Below are 11,720 nucleotides of genomic sequence, written 5' to 3' on the forward strand. Positions count from 1 at the left end.
ATCTACTGTAAATATTGTCTATTTGTGTTCAATGGAGGATGAAGAAATGAACTAATATATACTACCAATCACTACCTCTGCCTCTATTCTCTTATCAACCTGAGTCTTGTTGTTGGTATCATTAATATTTCTTAAATTGATTGCACTAATAAATTTTAGCATTACACCTAATCCTCAAGTTTTGGATATATTCACTTCAGAAAGTATCTTACAAGTCCCCACAACTGAAATTAGGAATTGAGAATATTTCTACCTCAGGGTCTGAATTCTATTTGTGATGACATCATTTTACATTGTAAAGTCTTGTAATATTTATCTTCAGTTCCAAAAATATCTAATTCTTTCTAATAAATGTAATGTAATGAATATATAATATCTACAATTTTATCCATAGCTTGCTTCTAAAAAATTGAAAACAACTTTTACAATATGACTGTATAAGTAGAATGTATTGCTCATTCTTGTAGTGTGAAAGAACCCATAAGAAAAGTATTCTACCACTCAGAGGAACATTTTATAATTGTCAAGTTCAAATGGATCTCTTTTCTCAAACTTCATCAATTGCTTAATAAATGGTACCAAAAGCGTACACTTCATTTCTGAACTATGAATTTCTTTTTTTTTTTTTAAGTTTATTTGCTTATTTTGAGAGAGACTGAGCACACAAGAGTGGGCTGGGGAGCTGTCAGCATGTGGGACTCAGTCTCAAGAACTACCAGATCATGACCTGAGCTAAAATCAAGAGACACTGAACTGACTGAGCCACCCATGCACCCCTGAACTATGAATTTCTTATATAGCTTTATGTGTTCATTAAATTTGCTAATCATTTTTTCTTTTGTTGAGATTTGTATTTTTCACAAGACCAATATTATTTTCTAACCTCCTGATCATTACCTGTATATATTTTCCATTTTCAACATCAAATACTTAAATGAAACAAATTGACAAATTGGGGGTGAGGAAATGGGTCATAAGATGTTGGTGAAGGATGAATACAATTTTCTTTTAGAATGTACAAGGATACATTTTCTTTTTGGGATATAGTCTATTCAATGATCTTTGCCTAAATATCCAGTAGGGAAATTATCAGATCATATGGTATTTTTTATTTTTGAGGAACCTCCATACTGCTTTGAATAGTAGCTGTGCCAGTTTATATTCTCAACAAGCATGCACAAGGAATCCTTTTTCTCCATATTTTTAACAGTACTTATTAATTCATGTCTTCTTACATGAGCCATTCTAAGGGTAAAATGTAATCTCTTATTATGGTTTTGATTTGCATTTCTCTGAGGATAACTGATGTTGAAATCTTCCCATGTGTTGTCTGTTGGCCATCTTTGTTTTCTTTGGAAAAATGTCCATGAAAAGATATTATGAAAGATAAAGTTTCTGCTTATATTCTCATAAAGGGTTTTAAAGCCTAAATATTGGGTTTCATCAAAATTATTAGTCACGTGAAGCTTATCAAGGCCCATGAATTCAAGTGACTCAGTTTGCCAGATCCTTACAGGATGTGACTACATACACTTTCTAATCAATAAACTAGGGATTTTAACCAACTATATGTACTGATGGATACATTTTATACTATCCAGGGTGTTGGGTTTCAGTGCTGAGTTTATATAACTACCAAGAAAGTCTTCCCATTTCTGATACTTAAAAAGCTTTCATTGTTCCTTTCTAAAGATTTTTTTCACTAGGAAGTATTTATCTGACTGCCAGGTTAACAGACTTAAGGTGGATGAATTTATTGTTTCATTGTTTATTTATGTTTTGGTGACCTTCATTTTTTTGTATATATTAGAACACGTTTTCACGTTTAATACAAAGTGATATATAAAATACAGATAAAGTCTCATGTATTAAATCATAATAGTTTGTTTAGCCCTTTAGCTTCTTTGCACTAACCTCTGGAGTATGTTTCATATGCCCTAATGTAATCACCTGTTTTGAATTATGGAGAAAATGACTGAAGTTTACCTGGATTTGGAACTGGTCCAAGTATTTGACTTGTGCAGTCTTACACATTATTTCTTTTTAATTTTAAAAGAGAAACCATCCAAAAATATTTGACTCTTTGTATAATAAATACTTAGTTGAAAATAGACATATTGTTTTACTGTCCCCAGAAATTATAGCTCAGAGTAAATTGGAAGAAGCAAGCACTTTAGCAGTGGGATACTTAGGTATAACTTGAAACATATAGATGTAACCCTTTTATTAAGTGAATATCTGAACCAACTTAACTATGATTTGCTTTTATAGAGGAAGTCCATGGTGTGATGAATATAATAAGCTTTTCTATAATAGAGACTGACAGATACATATGATAAAGCAATAGAGGTCAAAAGCATACGTGAAATCATATTTATATATACATTGCATTTGGTAAATGAATTCTTTTAAATTCTCTCAAGGTCAGTTCCTTTATATAATAAGATAATGAATAAAATGTCTTATCCTTAACTAATATGAAGATAATGATACGCAAAATGTATGTGCAGCACTAGAAACCGTACTTGGCACATTTCAAGTTCTCAATTATGCTTGCGTTTCTGTAGGTGTTTTTGTTAATTAGTATGTTTTTTTGTTTTTCCTCTCTTAAAATACTTAGGAATTTGGACAGAGAGTAGTGCCCTCTCTTTAAATTACTGTTTCTATGCTTCTCTTTGTATCTGTGAATATCATAGATTCTATTTTAACAAAGAGGAAAAAGAGAAGATACAGTTGATCTGAAAACAGAAAGAATACCCTAGAAAGAATAGAAGAGACAAATGCCCTAAGTAGTTTTCATATGAGATGGAAGCAGGCCTCCATCTGTTGACCAGATTCTGAGCCCTTGGATAGGTTCTGTTACTGGGGCTGATCCCAGAAACATCAGCCAAAGTGGCGACTATAAGAGCAGAGAGAAGGTGGTGAGGGCTCCGGGGGCATTTTTTTTTTTTTTTTTTTTTTTTTTTGTGGTGGTGGTGGTTGGGGTGGGGGAAATGTCTGTTCTTTGAATTCCAGGTCAATGAGAATGTCTGGAAAATGGATTCCATCTGGTTACATGACTACATGAAGAAGGAAAGGCTGTCATTGTGTACAGACTGGTGAATCAGACCTAAACAAAACCCAGAGTTAAGGGAAGTAAACTTAGGAGAGAAATTTCAGCTCCATAGTAAATGCCAACTACTGGGGTAAGCTTCCAACAGGAAGTAAGGACAGCAAAAGGGGGACCTGCCAGAAATGAATTCCAGCTGGAGTATTTCAGTGTGACGGATGTGTGAGGCCCTGTGCCACAGCTGGTTTACTTTTCTCGTTATCATTAGGCAGTTGGACACTCGGGGTGAAGCTGCTCATAGCACAGACTTATTGACGGTCCAGTGAAGGACCTGGACAAGGCTAGGCAATCCATTCAATTCCAGGTAAAATCACTGTGAGTATTTTCATATTGGCAAATTTTATTCTTTTTTTGAAACAGTTACTAAGTTATTGTTTCATACTTTATATATATGGTGAGCAATATTTTTCAAAACCTAAAAGATATTTTAGTAGAAGACCATTTAATGACATTTGCAGTTACTTTAAAATTAAAGCTCAAATTATTTTGTAGACATTTATTTTTATATAGTTTATAGTCTCTTAAACACTATACAGTTAAAACCCAAAGAGGACCACTTGTCACAGACCAACTCTAACATAAAACAAAACAAAACTCTTAAATATAAACTTTGTGTTCCTCATAAAAAATGTTACTTAGCTTCCATCATTAAAATCACAAAAAAACAAGATACATTGTTCATCAGTTCCACTGGAGTGAGCACATAGGAGATAAAGACTTCCAGACTAGGATTGAGAAGACTGAGTTGGAGACAATGATTTAACATTTATTATGTGATTGGTCATGACAAAATTAACTAACCACCCATGGACTCTGATTCTTCATCTGCAAATTATTATCTCTAACCTACTTCCTGTCTAAGGTTTTATTGTATAACACTGATCTCCATTTTAAAGTACTTTGTTCAAACTGAACTATAGCTGAATATAGCAGTGTATATATTATTGCTACTCTGAATGCTGATTAATTTCTATGGGAAACATATAAAACAAATAGCAGATTATCCCATTCAGTAACAATAGTTTACCAATGTGCTAGGCTAGTTATTGTATGGTCTTTAACATAATAAAATTGATTTATCATAACTCTGATGAAGATAGACATCATTATTTTTAAAGTCCATAGTAGGACCAAGAATGCATAGTGTAGTAAATCATCACAGTGTGTCACTTGACAAAGTTCCATTTTAAACTGTGGTGATTTATACACACATACGAATGTGGAATGTGTGCATGAACTGATGTACAAGTTAAGTGTTAAGTCATGGGCTGCAGCAGGTTGGACTAGCTTGGCCAAAATCTGGAAACCAGATTTACCAGGCAGGGTGTTAACAGATGGGACTAAAAGCAGGATAACAAATCCCAATTAGCGTTTTTGTGTAGACCAAGGAACTGTGGTCATACTCAGGAAGAAATCTGAGCCCGGGTCTTGGGTCTCAGATCAAATCAAACAGGAAAGAAAAAATTACATAGACATTAAGTCAAACTGAAATGAGCAGAAAAAGCAAGTTAGTTTGAAACCTCAGGCCAAAATCAGCCTCAGAAGAAACAAACATAGAGTAATGACTGATCAGAGAGAGGGAATTGGTATCTCTGAGTTCAGTGCTGAGGGTCAAATTCTGAGATATTTAATTTTACCTTCTGTGAAACCTTTGTATTTGCAAGTACACTCTACTTCGCAGAGTAAAACTGCGTTCTTGGTATTTATAACAGAAGATTATAGCTTAGATTGAGTGTTGTGTTCATGGAGAAATCCTTGAATATCTTCAAAATGTGTGTGCATATATGTGTGCATTTATGTGCATACCTTCAACTCCTTTTGTGAAGTGAAGTAAAATAACAGATCATTGAAATCATAAAAATTGCCAGGAACCACTAGATGTTTATTTGGTCACACACTACAGACTTTCTTTTCTTTGTGTATGATACCTGCTGAGATCCCACATTGATGATATGTGTTAGGAAACGTTGCTTTCACTGTCCAAAAGAAGAAACAGACTTTTGAGGAAGATAAGCAAGTTTCCCAAGTTCACACAATTCAGGAAGTCATAGGATTAGACTTTAGATTCCAGTCTGACTCCAGAGTCCTTGTTTTCTAATCTCAACACTAATCTCTGCATTAGACTGGGCCAACATTATTTTATTCAAATGTTCTCAAATATTGTGTTAAATCATTTAATTCAGCTGCTAGCAAACTATGAATTTAAGTGAATTGAATTTTGCTTTGCTTTGCTTATATTCTGGTAAAGGGTCAATAGTGAGCAAAAGGGAGAAAAACTAAGAACTCAGTGAAAGAGCACAAAAGAGGATAGTGCACTATCAATGCCACGAGAGTAACATAAAATATGCGGAAAAAAGAGGGGTGCAGAGAAGAGGAAAAATTCCTTTTTTTGCCAAATTTTCTCTTTTGTCTCCCTACTGTTTTCCACTCAGAAACTCTGACTTATTACTTCTTACATAATAAAATTCAGCATCTGTATAGTTAAATTTTGAAAGGAAACCAAATTCAACATGATAGATGAGACCTTATGACTCAGACTCAGTTCTACCCTGCCTGGCTAAAATTGAATTGCTTTGTGCATAGAACAACATTTCCCACCCCTACCCCCTTTCTAATTTTAGGGTAAATGTTTGATATATGCAGGTCTAGAAGCCAAGCATAACTATATCTTTATGACATTTTCTTAAAATTGTATAACTTATATGCAATTTTCTCTCTATCACTCTTACAACCTGACAGTTGGTTTTACTGACAGTAAGTGTTTTCTAATTTATAAAATGGGACTTCAGGTTTCAGAGGGAGATTATAATGAAACTAGGAAAATAAAAGAGTTTATAAACCTCTTCCCTTCATTTATGCTCAGTCCCAGTAAACACTAGAGATATAACTAAAAGCCACTGGTGAGAAATTTAGGTTTATATTTGAGGTACACACTTGGCAATTTCATACTTTGTAATTTGCACATTCTGAAGAACACAGAAAGCTTCCACATATAGAGTGGACTAAGCTAAAAAGAGTCAATTAAAGCTATGCCTGATTTGATGCCCCTTGTCCTTCCTTTAATTCAATTAATTAAATGTGCCAGGTAAGTATGACTCTAGTTGGCCAAATATTCAAGGTCACCATCATGACTAATGTTCATTGTCTGGATAAGGGTACTGTTGTTGTTTTAAAAGGAATGCTAGTGTTCCTGAATAAATAGGGAAACATATTATTAAATTGTGTAATTAAAAAGTTATTGTACAAATTCCAAAGTTGCATAATAAACCATCATTTAAAAATTTTTTAATGTTTTTTTATTTATTTTTGAGAGACAGAGAGAGCAAGAGCAAGGTAGGGTCAGAGAGAGAGGGAGACACAAAATCTGAAGCAGGCTCCAGGCTCTGAGCTAACTGTCAGCACAGAGCCTGATATGGGGCTTGAACCCACAAACCATGAGGTCATGACCTGAGCCGAAGCCAGACGCTTAACTGACTGAGCCACCCAGGCCCCCCTAAACCACCATTTTTAAAATTTACTCCTAATTCATTTTAAAATTTACTCCTAGATTATAGGCTTATGGAGCACAAGAATCATGTCAACAATTTCCTCAGTTCCTTACAAAGGCAAGAACTCAATAAATGCTTTTGACAATAAAGGATTTTACAGATTCTGTTTTTTTTTTATTTCTCTCTGATGAAGGTAAGTTTCAAAGTACGCTTTAATGCGTCTGAAATCAGGTCAACTGACACTAATCAGATTGTTCCAGTAAGCCAAGATTTTTCAGGTGAAATGACAGGTTTTTGTGTTTTATGAGGCATTTAAAAATACAGAAACATCGCTGGTAAATTATGTCTTTGAGAGGTTTTCCTTTATTTTTTAAAATTTTTTTCTTTTCCCTTTCCTATCTGTTGTTGGTATATCATCTAATCTTTCTAATACATATATAGAGGAGCCTACTGTCTGCAAAGCACTGCAGTAATCCTGAGAATAAAATGGACATAGTGTACGGACAGCTGAGGGCAGATCTAAAACAAGAGGCATCAGGACCGGCTACAGCTCCGAGGGCTGAGGCAGTGCGTACCTGAGCCCCAGCTGAGCCAGTGGAAACATCATTTTGATATTGGGACTAAGAGAGCATGTAATAATTACCTACTTTTAATATTTGAAAAATTAGTCTTATTTACAATTTACAAAAAGAAAGCTATAGATAAGAAGCTGTAGTCAAGGTTATATTAGAATTAAATATATTCAAAATAATATTTTCCTTCACCTGGTGATAGGTTGTCATGAGAAATGTCATATGAAGATAGGAGAAGGAACAGTTGAAGATGCTTTAAACTTGCTTTTTTCCCTTAACTATCTGTTAGCTGTAAAGTGTATTTAAGAAGATTTGGCATAAGGATGAAAATTAAACAAAACCAAATGTGAAGAAGGGTAGAACTGAGACCCTGGTACCATAAAAAACCTTGAATAGCCTTCACAACCTTAATTATTGTTTTAAAAATACCCTACTGGGGGAGACTGGGTGGCTCAGTAGGTTGATTGCTGACTTCAGCTCAGATCATGATCTCACTGTTCCCAAGTTCCAGGCCCATGCCAGGCTCTGTGCTGACAGCTCAGAGTCTGAAGCCTGCTTCAGATTCTGTGTCTCCCTTTCACTCTGCCCCTTCCCCTCTTGTGCGCGCTCTCTCTCTCTCTCTCTCTCTCTCTCTCTCTCAAAGGTTAATAAACAGTTAAAAAAATAAAATGATTCTGTGGATAACGATCTGAACACGAGTTCATCAATACCAATCCTCCTTTCTACTGAAAAGGATAGTAAATAACATAAAAGATCTTTTTTAGAAAAGACATTTCTGGAATAAACAAACAAACAAAAAAGCCTCTCTGTCCATAGATAGTAAGAATAATACTGAAGAAGGAAAAAGAGACAAAGACCACAGAGAAAGAGAGGGAGAGTCAGATAAAGAATATGATCTATATATAGGTCAATAAAACCCAGATAAAACCAGTCACTTATAAATAGTGAATACTGTCGCACAGGTTGGAAAAGGTAGAAGTGACTCCACAAGGAGAAGACACAAGAAGACACAAGAAAGGAACCCTAGGTCACTCTTTCAGTTGACAGTTTGGGAGTAGCACTTGACCAATGAGGGCTTTCTGCCATCCTTCTGCCTGTATCGCTGGAAAACTGGCTAAACAGGCTGCTAGGCTTGAACTGAAAGTTCAAGTTCTAATTTGGATGCTGTAAAAGCAAAGCAGAGTTCTAGGTAGATACTCAGACCAGGTGCAGTGGAACACTTTGGAACCATCATTGCAAAAATTCATTTCTTTCCTCAGTAGCTATCAGAGGGGCCAATAATAAACATGGAAGAAGAATGTACAGGATTTGTAGACAAAAATGTGCCAAAAAACATTGTGGAAATCAGCAGACATTACCCCAAATAGAGCAAGTGCTGCACAAAGAAAAGAAAGTTATAGTCAGGATCTTGTAAAGTATGCAGTCAGTTCCCTTTCAGGGAAAGACTAGGAGATTGGCATTTTGCCTATTCCCTCTTCAGCTGCAGTGATTTAGTATATAACTCCAAGAACAATTTTTATTTTTTCTTTCATGTCTATTATGTAACTATCATTTGTTCTTCTTCCCTTTTAAGCAGATCTCTGCTAATGCTTAAAACATACACATACAATTAACTGTTAATATGTATATTTACTATACCTAAAAAGTTTTAAGCATCAGGAAAATATATTTCTTTCAAGAATACTCACTCAATCACATTTTGTACACATAGTTGTCAGTTCTCCCATACTTTTAACACATTATCTTTGTTAAAACAAAACAAAATGAAATAAATTTATGAATAATTACAAGGATTTGTATTATTTTATTACAAGTGGGCAAAAAAACCCTAGTAAAAACTGTGAAACTAATTCTGCTATTAATGAATTTCAAAGGATATTTATCTGTTACTGCTTTGCTTTTACTATATTCTACGTAAGCTCTAAATGATCTCTCTACCTCTTTATGAAATTACTCATTACCAGTGCACCCTGTACTCAACTCTTTCAAAGAAGACACTTTTAACATTGTAAGTTACCTTTGAATATATGTATCTTAACATCCATTGATTGGTTTAATTTAATTTAATTTAATTTTAAAGTGTGTTTATTTTGACAGAAAGAGAGAGAGACAGAGACAGAGAGACAGAGAGAGGAGAGAGAGAATTTCAAGCAGGCTTTGCACTTCACCATGGAGCCTGATGTGGGGCTTGAACTCACGAACCGTGAGATCAGACCTGAGCTGAAGTCAAGAGTCAGATGCTTTAACCACTAAACCACCCAGATGCCCCTCAAAGATTGTTTTTAGAAATAAAAGGCAAACTGTAGTAAAAGAAAGTTTTAGTTAGCAAGAGATATGTAAAGGCCTCTGAAAGGTACGAAACTCAAAATTCATCATAACTTGTCCATATATGATGCTTCATGTAAGTTATGACTTTATGATAAAACCTCTGATTCTAAGCTCTTCTGTTTTAAAACAGTTGAAATTATAGTCACGGATGTTCAACACTTGCTATCCCTTTAAAGGTCAATTAAATGTCACTTTAATGAGATGCAATAATAAGAATGTTTCTATACCTAGCCGCTATAATGACAGGCCGAGTAATTTTGATGACCTTTTCTAATGAAGCTCGTTGATAAATAGGCAAGATTGATCAAGTAGTCAAATCAGTCTATACTGATGACTATGACAGCTGCAGTGATTTGAACAAAGAGCTATGGAAACATCTATGCTCACTATCTCAAAGATCCCACTTTATAACTTGTCATTCTCAAGAGGTAAATAACACAGGCTGTTTCTTCAATATTTTTATTAAAGACAGGAGTCCAAGTAGGAAATTAAATTTAGGTCCTTTAAGTGATGAATTGTGTAAACATTTATTACATTTTCATCTGAGTAAGACAGCTAAGCTGACCTATTTTTACAGGGATCATATAAAAGAACATAAGGCAATAATCGTGCATGCATCCAAAGGCTCCGTCTGTCTTCATGATCTCTTTTTCCATTGGCTTCATGTGGAACTCACTGGTTGCAAGGGTTGGTGGTGCATATTGAACCTTGATTAAAGTTTTAGATGAAATAGCAAGACCTTTTTATTCTTCACAAACTTGATCCATTTAAGACTTCACAAGCTCTTCCACAGATGATTAATGCTGCTCGCTCTGCCTGGATGGCAGTGTGCTTCCACAATTCCACTTTCTGCTGTAACAGACAGACTCAGATTTAAATGTATTTCCTAGTTAGGTGACCTGGGGCAACTAACCTCTTCTTACTGAGCTATATTGTTTTCTGTTCTATAAAGTGCTGGTACTGTATGCACATAGTACTTCTGTGAAGATAAAAGAGATAAATATAAAGCAAAGACACAGGCCAGGCACATAGTAGGGACTAAACAGATGTCAGTGTCCGACCGCCCCCACCCCTGCCACATTACTGCAAAAACAAATATTGTGTCTAGTCATTAATTTTTTTAGAAATATTTTGAGGGGTGCCTAGGTGGCTCAGTTGGTTAAGCCTCCGACTTCGGCTCAGGTCAGATCTCACGTTCGTGGGTTTGAGCCCCGTGTCGGGTTCTGTGCTGACAGTTAGCTCAGAGCCTGGAGCCTGCTTCTGGTTCTGTGTCTCCCTCTCTCTCTGCCCCTCACCCTTTCATGCTCTGTCTCTCTCTGTATCAAAAATAAATAAAACATTAAAAAATTTTTAAAAAAGAAATATTTTGATTCACATTTTGATTCATTCATGGAGCACAAATACTATTATCTTTAGCTTAATGGAAAAATAAAATCTTGACTCACAAACATGGACTTATACCTACACTTATTCAGAACAGTCAGCTTTTTGCTGGGAGCATAACATTTATGAAGAGTTATTCGAGGGGAAAAAATTGATATCGAAGAGCTGAACTTCTCATTATTTATTTATTTGTTAATACTTTATTTCTTTAGAGAATAATTTTAGTCACTGAGTATCTGGTTGCATTAACAATATGTTTCTAGGAGAGAGGATATAGCTATCAATACATGGATATATTTATTTTCCTAAATTTAAGTTCCTTTTAAAATATATTGTTACCTTAAATTTCCTCAATTTCATTTCCATTGCACTGTTCCAAGTCAACCCCCTTATCTTTAATCTAGGTTATTAAATACATAAGCCTAATTGATCTAACCCATTCCCATTTCTCCTTTAACCTATTTTCAATAGTATGTGAGAGAGATATTCCTGAGAATTATTGATTATAGCATTTTTATCTTAAATAATCAAAGGAATAGATGACTGTAGCACTCCTCTACTTCATCTTGTGTTGCTGTTTGCTGTATTTTAATGAAAGACATTTCCTTGTGAAGAAAAAAAATAGCCCAAATATTTATCTAATTATTTATATTCCATTCTTATCCAGATATTTGATTTTTTTCTAAATGTACCAGTTTCCATATACCCCTACCAGTTAGTAATCTATCTTGAATTCATAGGAAAGAATTAAATATATAGGTCAGAACAAACACACTTGTTTAAATAGGACCAGGCTTTCTCTGGTTGATCAGCATTATATCTGTACCTCATTCTATTGCT

This window comes from Suricata suricatta, chromosome 1 (assembly GCF_006229205.1).
Source record: "Suricata suricatta isolate VVHF042 chromosome 1, meerkat_22Aug2017_6uvM2_HiC, whole genome shotgun sequence".
Taxonomy (NCBI): Eukaryota; Metazoa; Chordata; class Mammalia; order Carnivora; family Herpestidae; genus Suricata; species Suricata suricatta.